General features: G+C 43.1%; 1 protein-coding gene and 1 pseudogene across 1 annotated transcript in view; both read left to right on the top strand.

Annotated features, from left to right (window-relative positions):
- Nucleotides 1-14,059, top strand: part of FAM20A (FAM20A golgi associated secretory pathway pseudokinase) — a 67,207-nt gene that overhangs the window by 34,892 nt on the left and 18,256 nt on the right. The window lies entirely within an intron of this gene.
- Nucleotides 2,717-4,021, top strand: LOC104654032 (annotated as a pseudogene).

Genomic DNA, 14,059 nt, shown 5'->3' with positions numbered 1-14,059 from the left:
ATTGGAGTTTTATGAAAATTTGGGGGAGTGAGAAAGAAAGCTCACATCTAGTTGGTTGTAGGACTGGAAAAGGTTCAAGGAGGAAGTTCCATGGGAGTTTGGCTGGGAGGAATTTCTGGAGATGAAAATGTAGAAGAAGGCATTCCAAGGTGATGGAACAGCATGAGGTGGGAGGAAAGTACAGGAACACTAAACATAGAACTTAGGTAGGAGGGCAACGGGTGGGGAGGAAGATTTAAAAAACTAAAACATTTGGGGAAATGCTAAAGTAGGAATTTGGATGAGAGTTCATGGACAGCGAGGACCTATTGAAGGATTACGTAGGAGGGAAATAAGTGCTTGGAACTGGCCCTGGACAGTGAATTTGGCAGTGAAGGAGGCCTGGAGCGGAGAAGGGAAGAAGACTGAGGTCGTGAATATCAGTAAAGAGACTATTCCAGGATCCAGATAAGAGGGTTAAGGCACAGGCAACAGAAAAAAAGGCGGGGGGAGGAAATTAAGAGGTAATGGATGGCCAGGCATGGTGGCTCATGCCTGTAATCCCAGCACTTTGGGAGGCAGATCAGTTGAGGTCCGGAGTTCAAAACCAGACTGGCCAACAAGGTGAAACGCCATCTCTACTAAAAATAACAAAAGTTAGCAGTGCGTGCTGGCACGCACCTGTAATCCTAGCTACTTGGGAGGCTAATGCAGGAGAATTGCTTGAACCCAGGAAGCGGAGGTTGCAGTGAACCAAGACCGGGCCACTGCACTCCAGCCTGGGCGACAGAGCAAGACTCCGTCTCAAAAAAAAAAGGTAATGGAGGTTAAACTCCAGGATTTAGAAATGATTGAGAAAAGGCAGGAACCAAAGATGTCTGTGATCTGCAGCTGGGAGAACTTAGAACTTAGCTCTATAGTTTTGGAGGGGAACAAACGGGGGTCTCGACTTCCCCTTCTGCTACTGCCCCACTTCTCCACTGTAACACCCATTGGAGAGGATTGCTGTGTCTATATTTGCATGGTGAGGTATCAAAATTAGTCCAAAGGGGTTTGACGTCAACCCACAAAGAACTGTTAAATAAAACAGCCATAAATCTGTGCTCTAAAACTAAGTTGGAGGTGGGAGTCCAATCCTATTCCTTCTATTTCCTCAATACAAGGAAACTGATGCACTGGGGAAGATTTTCAAACCTGAAGCCCTGTGGTTAGTGACGAGGAGCATGGGGAGCCGCCCAGTCTTCTGAGAACCTTCCAAATCCTCCCTGAGCCCTCTGAGTCACAGCCATCTCCCCTCCCTGCCTGGAGCACTCGCAGCACCCCAGTGACTCTGCCCTCAAGGTCCCAGAAGAAAACAGGGTACAGATTGGCAACGTCCTCATGCCTTCAGCTCCCATATCCCAGGAAGCAAATGTAACTCCAGGCTCCCACTTAAGCCACCTAAGCTCCATTTCCAGGCTTCCTGCCTTCCCCCATGCCTGCAGACACCCACCTCCTAAGGCCCAAGCCCTGACCTGCCTTGGTTTTCCCTCTAATGCCTTGATAACCTGCCTATTGCTTACTCTGCACACCAAGAGACCACAGAAAAGCTACAGCAGGATTCCAAGGTCCCTCGGATGATCTGCAGTCTCACATGCCAAGGCATGCAAATGGTGGTGGTGTTTAATGCAAGTATGACATAGATGCCATTCCCTTGCTTATGGGATGTTCCAAGGGATTTTGCGGTGGCTTGCAAAGCTGGTTGTTTCTGGTTACCCAGTAGAACAGTGTTTCTGAAAAAAATCATCATCCACCTGGTCTCTCATCTTTATAAGTGGTAAAAATCATAATTAAAAATAGCCACCATTCTTGGATGCCTACTCTGTGGTTGAATATTACTGCACTTAATTCTGATGGTATACAAGGAGGTAGTATCAGCATTCCCCGTTTCCTACAATGGGTAAACTGAAACTCAGAGGGCTTAAACTACTTTTTAAGCCTGTACCTTATCTTCAGTCTTCTCATTTGCAAATTGTGAATAAGAATATGTATTTCATTGGGGGCTGCAGGATTACATGAGACATTGTGTTCATAGCAATGACACTAGCACTGATTTTTGATGCTCCACTGGTGAGGGGCAGAACCAGGTCCTTGTGACACAGACTCTGCATCCATTTCTGTTATTGCACTACTGATTAGTTCTTGTTCGAATCGCTGTGCATTCGGTGACCCTCTCACCTCATTACAATAGGGGTCGAACTGTGTCATTGTCATCATTGTCACCAACCAGTGACACCAAAACAGAGCCCTCTGTTTGGCCTTTGTGCTGTTTATCCTTTATTTGGGAGAGTCAAAGAAAGGTTAATGCTAGAGATGGAGACATTTGAGATGGTCCTTGAAGGACTTCTGTAGGTGAAGATTGATACTGAAATGGACTGAAATCTTGGAAGCATCCTAAGAAAAAGAGTTAGGGAGATTTAGAGAGGTTAAAAAAAAACAACAACGGTAACTCTAAGTTAGTCTGGTGATGAAACAAGGGTACTGCGTGATAATGAAGGTTATTGAGAAAGATGCCTATCATGTTGACTCACCTATAAGATCATCTTAGGAAAATGGTTTTGTTTAAGAAAAAAAAAAGTCAGAGGTAAGTGCTCTCGACGCTCTGCTCCTGGAACTCCCACAGGACTGCCTGGGGACAGGGACTGCTGTGGCGCTCGGTCCTCCACTGCGGACCTCTCCTGAGTGGGTGCGCTGAGTCATGGAGGGCGCAGAGCTGGCCGGGAAGATCCTCTCCGCCTGGCTGACGCTGGTTCTCGGCTTCATCCTTCTGCGTTCGGTCTGCGGAGTGTCTCTGGGCATCTCCGAGATCTACATGAAGATCCTGGTGAAAACTTTAGAGTGGGCCACAATACGAATTGAAAAAGAAACCCCAAAGGAGTCAATTCTTAAAAACTCTGCTTCTGTTGGTATTATCCAAAGAGATAAGTCACCCATGGAAAAAGGGCTCTCTGGTCTACGAGGAAGGGACTTTGAGCTGTCTGACGTGTTTTATTTCTCCAAGAAGGGATTGGAAGCCATTGTGGAAGATGAAGTGACCCAGAGGTTTTCCTCAGAGGAGCTAGTGTCATGGAATCTCCTCACAAGAACCAATGCAAATTTCCAGTACATCAGTCTGTGGCTCACTATGGTGTGGGTGCTGGGCGTCATAGTGTGCTATTGTGTCCTACTGCCTCTGAGGGTTACCTTGGCTTTCATTGGGATCAGTTTGCTGGTTATAGGAACTACACTGGTTGGGCAGCTACCAGACAGCAGCTTCAAAAACTGACTGAGTGAACTGGTCCATCTAACTTGCTGCCGGATCTATCCGCGATCCCTCTCTGGTACCATTCATTATCATAACAAGCAGTACAGACCCCAGAAGGGAGGCATTTGTGTTGCCAACCATACTTCCCTAATTGATATTTTACTCTTGACAACAGATGGATGTTATGCTATGGTTGGCCAGGTTCTTGGTAGCTTGATGAGAATTATTCAGAGAGTTATGGTCAAGGCTTATCCTCATGTCTGGTTTGAATGCTCAGAAATGAAGGATTGACACCTGGTCACTAAGAGACTAAAAGAACATATTGCTGATAAGAAGAAATGACCCATATTAATTTTTCCTGAAGGAACTTGTATCAACAATACTTTGGTCATGATGTTTAAAAAGGGGAGCTTTGAAATTGGAGGAACCATACATCCAGTTGCAATTAAGTATAACCCTCAGTTCGGTGATATATTTTGGAACAGCAGTAAGTACAACATGGTGAGCTACCTGCTTTGAATGATGACCAGCTGGGCCATCGTCGGTGACATGTGGTAGATGCCCCCCATAACCAGAAAGGAAGGAGAAGATACAGTCCAGTTTGCTAACAGGGTTAAGTCTGCTATTGCTATACAAGGAGGCCTGACTGAACTTCCCTGGGATGGAGGACTAAAGAGAGCAAAGGTGAAGGACACCTTCAAGGAGGGGCAGCAGAAAAATTACAGCAAGATGATTGTGGGCAATGGATCTCCCAGCTAAGAAGACACATGACAGCCTTTAGATCTAGAACTGGCCCTTAGAAATGGAATGGCTTTATTTTTTGTTTTGTTTTATTGTTTTATTTTTATCATTGTTAATTTTTTCTACAGAATGATTGTCTTTACCTCTTTATGCCAGAGGCAGAACCTACAGGTGCCCTTTTTGGCTTTTGTTGTTGTAGTAACATTAGCCCCGTGGATTGTAAGGTGGTTTAACTGAGTTAAAACAGATCCTGCTTTTGTAAAATGATGGCGTCACTGTTGACTGAATGAAATATTTGTGTAGAAAAAAGTGCTTGTAAAGTGTGTTTGGAACTCATTGATAGGGTAACTCTCCAAAAATGCCCAAACTCTCTTTCTATAATTAGCCTTGCCACTTTCTTCAGTCACATAAATGGTGAGATTACACATCAGTACAAGATGACCGTTATGGTTATGGTCTACTGCAAGGTTGAAAGGAAAAATGGAGGATTGTATTTAGGAAAAGGGACAACTTTGTGGCCACCTGCTGTGAAAGTCAAAAGGAAATGTAAATTAGTGTTATTAGTGTGTTGGAAGAGAAATACTATTCAGTAAGCTTCGCCAAAGAAAAGTGAGTCAAAGTTAATGTGTGCGTGTGCATTTATATGTAGGCAGCTCATAGACCACATTTTAGCCAGCAATTGATAACAAAGAGCTTAGTTTTCCTTGTTTGAATGCTATAGATCTATACCTAGTACCCCTCCCATCTACTGATTTGTTTGTTTTTATAACCAAATACATTTTCAGATAGAAGGAGCCTTAAAATAAATCACATTGAGTAACTTCAGTATGAATGAATGAGAGTGTGTAGAGCTACCCCTCACCCTCTACCCATTTGTGGTTTATTCCCGAATTTTCTCAGTCTCTTAAACAGAAAAAATGACTGATACAATTACCTTTTGGAAACTGAGCCTTAATTTTTTTTAGAGGAGGAAATAAGTTTTCCCCAACTCACACATCATAAGCAATGTTTGACAGCAATATAATGCCGTTGTAAACTCCTGAGAGTATTGTATCTGTTCTGGTAACCATGTACAGAATGTGAAACTGTCTTATGAATTCTATATTCATATAACTGTCTTATAAATATAACTGTCTTATAAATATAATTCTATATTCATATAACTGTCTTATAAATTCTATATTTCTAAAAAAAAAGAAAAGTCCCTAATAACTGTGGACGTAGGGAACAAATTTCAGAGTCTTGCGTGGACATCATGGGGCAGATGAGCTTCTGTCCTTCCAGGGTATGGGCTGTGAAAAGTGGAAGCTGACACCATCTCCCAGAGCCAGTGCAAGTATGTGGCACATCAGGAGGGGGTTTGTATCTTTCTTTTCTTTTTTTTTGGAAACGGAGTCTCACTCTTGTCACCTCGGCTGGAGTGCAGTGTCACAATCTCAGCTCACTACAACCTCCACCTTCCGAGTTCAAGCAATTCTCCTGCCTCAGCCTCCCAAGTAGCTGGGATTACAGGCACTTGCCACCATAGCCGGCTAATTTTTTATTTTTAGTAGAGACGGGATTTCACCATGTTGGCTAGGCTGGTCTTGAACTCCTGACCTCAGGTGATCTTCCCGCCTCAGCCTCCCAAAGTGCTGGGATTCCAGGCATGAGCCACCATACCCCGCAGTTTGCATCTTTCAAAGGGCAGCTTAAAAACTTGATCCTAACCAGCTGGAGGAAAGGGATCCATTCCGTTCAGATAACTAAGTCCAAGTATGATGGCTGCATCCAGGTACTCAGACGAGACCTTTGAGCGACCTCTTGCCCTCTGTTGCTTACTTCACTGTTCAGTTTTCCTCAGTGGTGGCAATACCAGGCAGGCTTTCTGGTCACTGGCAGCTCTTCATGTATGGTCTTCTCATAGCTGAGAATCCCAGAAAAGGAGAACAGCTCTTCTCTGCCATCCTTTGAAAAATCTTTAAGAATCCTCAGATTGATAAAGCTTGGGTCATTTGCACATGCTCGAATTAACCACAGGGACTCAAGGAGATGGGGCATTGTGATCTGAAATTGTGGGTCACAGATCATGCAAGTACAAGAGGAAATTTTTTTTTTCTTTTTCTTTTTCTTTTGCCAGATCTTGGAAATGCAATTCAAATGAGAAGATGTAATGCTTTGAAAAAAAAAAAAAAAAAAAGGTGGGGGGATGGAAAAGGGTGCTAGATGGGGAGACACATGAGGAATGAGAAAGAGGTATGCAAAAACAACTTTCAGTGTCATTTGTTTAATTGCACAATTACAGAAATATATGAAGTAAAAATGAAGCTACTCATGCATACCCCCAAGGGGCACCATCATTGAGTTTGGTATGTGTTCTTTTCATGCACACTAAATGTGTCTATGTCTATATAAGCACCTGTATATGATATTTTTAGCAAAAAGAAAAAGACCCACTCTGCAACTGTTCTGAAATTAGACATCTTTCTACGTCACTACATATAGAGATATCTCTTAAATACCCCTGTCCTAGATATTTCTCTTTTCTCCAGATTTTACATTTACAAACAATGGTGAACATCTTTGAACATATTTTCTTGCAGAGTTGTGCAAATCATTCTACAGGATAAGTTGCAGAAGTGAAATTGTTAAGTCAAAGGGTACACTCATTACACGTTTTGAAATGTACTGGGGGCCGGGTGCAGTGGCTCACGCCTGTAATCCCAACACTTTGAGAGGCCAGTGGATCATGTGAGGTCAGAGGTTCAAGACCATCCTGGCCAACATGGTGAAACCCTGTCTCTACTAAAAAAACAAAAATTAGCCAGGCATGGTGGCACGCACCTGTAATCCCAGCTACTCAGGAGGCTGAGGCAGGAGAATTGCTTGAATCCAGGAGGCAGAGGTTGCACTGAGCCAAGATCATGCCACTGAACTCCAGCCTGGGCAACAGAGGGAGACTCCATAAAAAGAAAAAGAAAAAGAAAAAAGAAAAAAAGAAATGTACTGGGAAATTACCCTCTAGAATGACGTGCCAACTACACTCTCGTCAATAATTCAAGAAGGCATTATAATAATGCTACTTGATAAGCCTGTTTAAAACTTTTTAAGGTTTCCATTTTGAAAGGGTTTTTATAATTGTGAAATTCATGTGGATAAGTATACAAGTTGGACTATATAGGAAAACTCTTTAAAAAAAAAAAAAAAAAAAAGAGCAATCAAAAAGACTAGCCCCACCAGCTGTTAAAGTGTTTTATCAAGTTAAAAAAGTTCAACAGCATTGCCTTGGAATATGGCCAGACAGAACATGAAACAGAATGGAGCTTCCAGAAATAGACCCAAATACGAATGGAAATGCTTTGTCTGATAAAAATGACGTTTCAAATCAGTGAAATTAAAAAATAAATTTGTTTAGTAAATGATTGTTAGAGAACTAGCTAGTCACCTGGGAGGGCGGAAAAAGTTGAACCCATACCTAACACGTTTTATCTAAATAAATTCTAGACCTCTCAGATATTTAAATGGAAAAAAATGATTATGTTTTTAAAATAAAAGTAAATGTTAGTAAAGTAAGGGAAAGCCGGCTGGAGACATACAGACCTGGTCAACAATTTGCCCCTGCCCTTGATTTTCATCAAATGCTAGATCTGAAGCAGCTTTGACATTTGTCACTTTGGATAATTATACCAACAGTACAGATTGCTCCTTTGTCTTGGAGGGGGTGGGATGGACTGATGGCGGCTGGACTCCTGAGCCTGCTGCTGACCTTTAGGGGAGGAATAAGTTTCAGTCCCCTTCCCCCACCCCAAGCTGGAAGGCTGGCTGAGGGCTTGCTGTCTTGGGAGAGAAGTCCCAGCCATCTTTCTACTGCTCTTGGAGACCAAAGCCTTAAAATAATAAGGTATTCTAGCTGGGTGCAGCAGCTCATGCCTACAATCCCAGCACTCTGGGGGGCCAAAATGGGAGCATCACTTGAGCCTAGGAGATCGAGATCAGCCTGGGCAACATATGGAGACCTGTCTCTACAAAAAATTAAAAAAATTAGCCAGGCATAATGGCACATGCCTGTAGTCCCAGCTACTCGGGAGACTGAGGTGGGAGGATTGCTTAAGCCCAGGAGGTTAAGGCTACAGTGAACTGTGGCAGTGCCACTGTACTCCAGCCTGGGCAACAGAGCAAGACCTTGTCTCAATAATAATAACAATAATAATAATAATAATAATAATAACAATAATGTGTTCCTTTGCTTTGCCTTGTCTCCTCCATTCATATACATCCCCAGAGTAATATGTGTGCAGGGGGATTTAATATTGCCTCACATTGACCAGCTCACTTCTTCATTTGCATTAACAGCACAGGGCAGAGAACACAAACTGGATGTCAATTGTTGTTGTCGTTGTTGTTGTTGTTGTTGTTTGGCCCACACAGGATATTTTTTAATTTGAGTCAACACTTTTTTTTTTTTTGGACTTGTATTTTAGAATCAGGGGTTCACGTGCAGGCCTGCTGCAAAGGTATGCCATGGGATGCCAAGGTGTACGAATGAATCTGTCACCAAGGTAGCGAGCTTAGCACCCGATAGGCAGTTTTTCTCAATCCACCCCCCTTTCCCTTCCCCCTCTAATAATCCCCAGTGTCTGATGCTCCCGTTTATGTCCATGTGTACCCAGTAGTTAGCTCCCACTTGTGAGTGAGAACATGCAACATTTGGTTTTCTGTTTCTGCGTTAGTTCACTTAGGAGAATGGTTTCCAACTGCATCCGTGTTGCTGCAAAGGACATGGTTTCATGCTTTTTTTATGGTTGCATAAAATGGTGTATATGTCCCACATTTTCTTTATCCAATCCATCATGGATGGGCACCTAGGTTGATTCCACGCCTTTGCTATTGTGAATAGCACTGTGATGAAAATACAGGTGCGTGTGTCTTTTTGGTAGAACGGTTTATTTTCCTTCGGGTATATGCCAGTAGTGGGATTGCTGGCTCAAATGGTAGCTCAACTCTTCATTCTTGAGTCAACACTTGGAAGGAGAATCCAAATCCTGATCAAAGTCTGGATTCTAGCTTCTCTTGAACACTAGAATAAATGATTTCCCTGGAAATTATAAGTTTCATATGAACAGAAACATTGTAGATGTGTACACAGCCCTAGCTCCAAAATATAAATCAGTATCTAGTATCTCAACAAACAGTTGATGAATGAGTGAATGGATGAATAAACAGTGTCAGAACAACTCTACAATCAGCTGAAACTTAGTAGCGGCTGTTCCCCTTTACATGGAGAGTGTGCTCTCTAGTTTGCCACACTCCCTACCCTTCCTGCCTGCATTCTTCACTCATGCTGTCTGCCTGTTTCTGCAGGTATTCTACAGGTATTTAAGTCTGTGGACCCTCTTGCCATGATAGTTCTGCAGCCTCTACCTGTTTTGTTAAGTGACCCTGGGGAACTCAGAAATATAAGTCCCATCTGAAAGCTGATTAACCACTTTAATGACAAAATAAAAATCTAAAACTTACATGAGGGGCAGTGGCTCACATGTATAATCTCAAGAATTTAGGAGACTGATGTGGGAGAATTGCTTGAGGCCAGGGGTTCAAGACCAGCCTGGGAAACAAAACAAGACTCTATCTCTGGGGAAAAAAAAAAAAAAATTAATTAGCTGGGATTTGTAGGGCATGCCTGTAGTCCTAACTGCTTGGGAGGCTGAGGCAGGAGGATTGTTCAAGGCCGGGAATTCGAGTTCAAGGCCAGGAATTCGAGACTGCAGTGAGATGTGACTGTGCCACTGCACTTCAGCCTAGATGACAGAGCAAGACCCTCATCTTTAAAAACAAACAAACAAACAAGAACACTTATATGAATAGTTTCCTAGAGCTAATAAAAAATATTACTTAGGGTTATTTTTAAAAGAAATAAAAGCATATGCTTAAAATAAGAGCATTTAGCTTTTGAGCCTCTCTGTGAACAAAATATGCATTTGTTTTTTAGTTCTGAGTACAAATTACCACAAACTTAGACACTTAGAGCAACACCCCATTTGCCCTATAGGTCAGAAGTCTGGGATAATGTTTCAGGCTATTTTTGTGTTGCTATAAAGAAATATCTGGCCAGGCATGGTGGCTCACGCCTGTAATCCCAGCACTTTGGGTGGCCAAGGCAGGCAGATCACCTGAGGTCAGGAGTTTGAGACAACCCTGGTCAAGATGGTAAAACCCCATCTCTACCAAAAATACAAAATTAGCCAGGCATGGTGGCATGCACCTGTAATCCCAGCTACTCAGGAGGCTGAGGCAGGAGAATCGCTTGAACCCGGGAGGTGGAGGTAGCAGTGAGCCAGTGAGCCAGGATCGTGTCATTGCACTCCAGCCTCAGCAACAAGAGCAAAACTTTGAAGAAAGATGAAAGAAGGAAGGAAGGAAGGAAGGAAGGAAGGAAGGAAGGAAGGAAGGAAGGGGAAGAAAGAGAGAAAGAGAGAGAGAGAGAAAGAAAGAGAAAGAAAGAAAGAAAGAAGAAAGAAAGAGAAAGAAAGAAGAGAAGGAAAGAAAGAAAAGAAGAAAGAAAGAGAAGGAAAGAAGAGAGAAAGAAAGAAGAAAGAAAGAGAAGGAGAAAAAGAAAAGAAGAAAGAGAAGGAAAGAGAGAAAGAAGAAAGAAAAGAAAGAAAGAAAAGAAAGAAAGAAAAAAGAAGAAAGAAAAGAAGAAAGAAAGAAAAAGAAAGAGAAAGAGAAAGAAAGAAAGAAAGAGAGAGAGAAGGAAAGAAAGAAAGAAAGAGAGAGAGAAGGAAGGAAAGAAAGAAAAGAAAGAAAGAAAGAAAGAAAGAAAGAAAGAAAGAAAGAAAGAAAGAAAGAAAGAAAGAAAGAAAGAAAGAAAGAGAAAGAGAGAGAGAGAGAGAGACAGACCTGAAACTGGGTAATTTATTTAAAAAAAAAAAAAAGATTTAATTAGATCATGGTTCTACAGGCTGTACAGGAAGCATGCTGCTCTGGTGAGGGCCTCAGAAAACTTACTCATGGCAGAAGGTGATACAGAACATGCACACCACATGGCAAGAGCAGGAGTACAAGAGAGTGAGCGGGGAGGCGCTATATGCCTTTAAACACCCAGATCTCACATGAACTCTGGGCAAGACTTCACTCATCACCAAGGAGATGGTGCTAAGCCATTCATGAGGGACCCACTCCTATGTTACAGTTAGCTCCCACCAGGCTCTGCCTTCAACACTGGTGACTACATTTCAACATGAGATTTGGAGGGGACAAACATCCACAACATATCAGATGGTATGACTCATTTTCTGCTAGGATCTCACAAGACTAAAATCAAGGCGTTGGTTGGCTACATTCTCATCAGCAGCTCAGGGGTCCTCCTTCAAGCTCATTCTCGTTGTTGGTAGAATTCAGTTCCTTGCCCCCATCTCCTTGCTGGTTTCAGTCGGGAAGCATTCTCAGCTCTTCATGGCAGCTCTCTGGTCCTTCCACTTGACCTTCTCCATCTTCAAAGCCAACAATAGTATGTCAAATCTTTCTGATGCTCTGGATCTTTTGGACTTCTGATAACAGCCAGAAAAAAAACTTTACTTTCAAGGGCTCATGCGATTCAATCAGGCCCACCTTGACAACCTCCCTAAATTCAACTCTGCTGTGAACATGGCATAATCATGGAGTGAGAGCTCTTCATAGTCACAGGTTCTGGAAATGAGGGCATGGAATCTTAGAAGCCAATTTTAGAATCCTGCTTACCATAAAATCATATTTTCTTAGAGATATGTGACATGATTTCCCAAAGATTTTCAGTGTTGGGTTACATTCATACAAGGAAAACGCCATGAATGGGGGTGGTAATTACCGTATTCTCCTCTGCACTGAGCAGTCATGTCGGGGGATATATTACACTTCATTCTGGGTGTCAGAAATAGGAGAGAAATGGTGAAGCAAAACCGCCTTAGTTTGTTTGGGGTGTCATAACCAATACTATAAACTAGGTGACTTGTAAACAACAGAAATGTATTTCTCACAGTTCTGGAGGCTGAGAAGTCCAACACCAGGGTGCTGGCAGATTCCGATTCTTCTAGTGAGGCCTCTCTTGCTGGTACACAGATACGGTCTTCTTGCTATAACCTGACATGGTAGAAGGGGTGAGGGATTTCTCTGGGGTCTCTCTTATGAGGACATTAATCCCATTCATGAGGGATTACCCCCTCCCCAGAGGCCCCACCTCCAATACTATCACCTTGGAGGTTAAAATTTCAACATATAAATCTGAAGGAAACATAAACATTCAGTCCATTACAATCACTAAGATCACAAATGGATTCAAACCCCTATGGTATATTTTATTTCCTTCCCCATAATACATCTATTTTTATTTTGATAGAAAAGTAACTTTTTCTATTTTTAAGTCAGAGTCTCGCTCTGTCATCCAGGCTGGAGTGCAGTGGTGCGATCACAGCTCGCTGCAACCTCTGCCTCCCGGGTTCAAGTGATTCTCCTGCCTCAGCCTCTCAAGTAGCTGGGATTACAGGTACGCACCACCACGCCTGGCTAATTTTTGTATTTTTAGTAGAGACGGGGCTTTATCATTGTTGTCCAGGCTGGTCTCAAACTCCTGGCCTCAGGTGATCTGCCTCAGCCTCCCAATGTGGTAATTTTTACAACTCTCCACCAATGAGAAAATTGAACACTCCCAGATCTGCCATGTTTGTTTTGTTTTTCACTCCGCCCCAGACCTGAGTGGTATACTATCACAGTTTGAGAAATAGGGATATATAGGAACTGCAAAACCCTGCTCCTATGATCCCACCTACCTCTCCCAATCAGCTTTTCCCAGCCAGATGACCTCGTACTGATTTGCCTTCCCTTCCAATCCGGAGGCCTCCATCTTCTCATTCAACAGTGCATTTATTCAACCTGCCTCTCTCATCCCCAGATACACCTGTTTCTTGCCTACCTCTCATAGTGCTCATGTCGTCCTTAATGCAGGAGTACCCTCCCTGTCCCCTTCAAGCCAAACACCCCCTGTTCTTTAGGATCCAGCTGAGGTCTGCCTTCTTCACTGAGCCAAACACCCCCTGTTCTTTAGGATCCAGCTGAGGTCTGCCTTCTTCACTGAGCCAAACACCCCCTGTTCTCTAGGATCCAGCTGGGGTCTGCCTTCTTCACTGTGGTTGTCCTCAGGCTACTTCATCATAGATTCATCTTTTCCCTTCTCCAACATGTTAAGGCGTTTCCATCTGAGCCACATGTTTAGCAGTTGACTTATAACAGCCTTGTATTTTGCTCTGATTATTTCATAGACTTACAACTTGTCTCCCAAATTACAGTCAACATCTCTAAATGGTAGCACCATCATTTTTTATTTTTCTCTTTTTTTTTCCTGGCAGAAAAGGCTACCCAAGCAGAACAAACAGTAAATGGCTCATTAATGCTTCTTTTCTTTTATAATCTAACTCAGCTGCCAGCCCCACTAAAAGATCTGCACCCTCTCTTCTTGTTATTCTCACCAATTGCCTTCTCTCCTCTATCGTCTGATTCCCTGGAACATAAAATACTGGGAAATGTAAGATAGAGAGTTTTAATGGGAAAGTGCACAAAGAGACCCACAGTCTCACCCTGAGATCCCGGATTATATGAGGCCCCTAGTTTTATTCTTAGCAGTCTGCCTTTTTTCCTTCCCAGGATTTGTCCTGGTTTGTAATTAAGTATTTGTGTATGATACTGTATAACTGTGTGTTTTACTCACTAGAGTGTAAGCTCTCTGAGGGTAAGAAAGGACCCCCCATAGGCCAGGCGCGGTGGCTCAAGCCTGTAATCCCAGCACTTTGGGAGGCCGAGACGGGCGGATCACGAGGTCAGGAGATCGAGACCATCCTGGCTAACACAGTGAAACCCCGTCTCTACTAAAAATACAAAAACTAGCCGGGCGAGTTGGCGGGCGCCTGTAGTCCCAGCTACTCGGGAGGCTGAGGCGGGAGAATGGCGCAAACCCGGGAGGCAGAGCTTGCAGTGAGCTGAGATCCGGCCACTGCACTCCAGTCCGGGCGACAGAGCGAGACTCCGCCTCAAAAAAAAAAAAAAAAAAAA

The sequence above is a fragment of the Rhinopithecus roxellana genome, chromosome 19 (assembly GCF_007565055.1).
Source record: "Rhinopithecus roxellana isolate Shanxi Qingling chromosome 19, ASM756505v1, whole genome shotgun sequence".
Classification (NCBI taxonomy): Eukaryota; Metazoa; Chordata; class Mammalia; order Primates; family Cercopithecidae; genus Rhinopithecus; species Rhinopithecus roxellana.
Note: the sequence above shows the minus strand (reverse complement) of the source record. Positions and strands in the feature narration are given on the sequence as shown.